Here is a 398-nt window from a genome sequence, read left to right on the forward strand (position 1 = left end):
GTTTATCTCTCCCTCCATTATTGTCTGTCTCTCTTCTGTCTCGCTTGTTTCTCACCAATACGCCTCCTAGAGGCAGGACATGGGCACCTAATTCAATATGGTGTGTGTTTGGCAGTGTGATATTGATCATTACAAGCAGCCAAACCAAATCTGTGTGTGTGTGTGTGTGGTGTGTGTGTGTGTGTGTGTGTGTGTGTGTGTGTGTGTGTGTGTAAATGAGGCCCTTTGGATGCTTGTGTGAGCATATGTGAGAATTTAAAGGTGAAGCGTGTAATATTCTGGATGTTGAACACTTTCTGACTCAACAGTTAGCTATTAAAGTTCAGTGTGTGTGAGTTCAAAAAGTGTAAAAATCAAGTTATTTTTGCAAATAAATTACACACTTCACCTTTACCGCA

The 398-nt window shown here is 41.0% G+C and overlaps 1 long non-coding RNA gene across 1 annotated transcript in view; it reads left to right on the top strand.

The window, feature by feature from the left end:
• Positions 1–281: 281 nt before the first annotated feature.
• LOC122149028 overlaps positions 282–398 on the top strand; it is a 1,314-nt gene continuing 1,197 nt past the window's right edge. Inside the window, exon 1 of the long non-coding RNA XR_006162798.1 lies at positions 282–398. This exon is cut by the window's right edge and continues 53 nt beyond it. This is a non-coding gene — a long non-coding RNA (uncharacterized LOC122149028).

Source organism: Cyprinus carpio, chromosome A20 (assembly GCF_018340385.1).
Source record: "Cyprinus carpio isolate SPL01 chromosome A20, ASM1834038v1, whole genome shotgun sequence".
Classification (NCBI taxonomy): domain Eukaryota; kingdom Metazoa; phylum Chordata; class Actinopteri; order Cypriniformes; family Cyprinidae; genus Cyprinus; species Cyprinus carpio.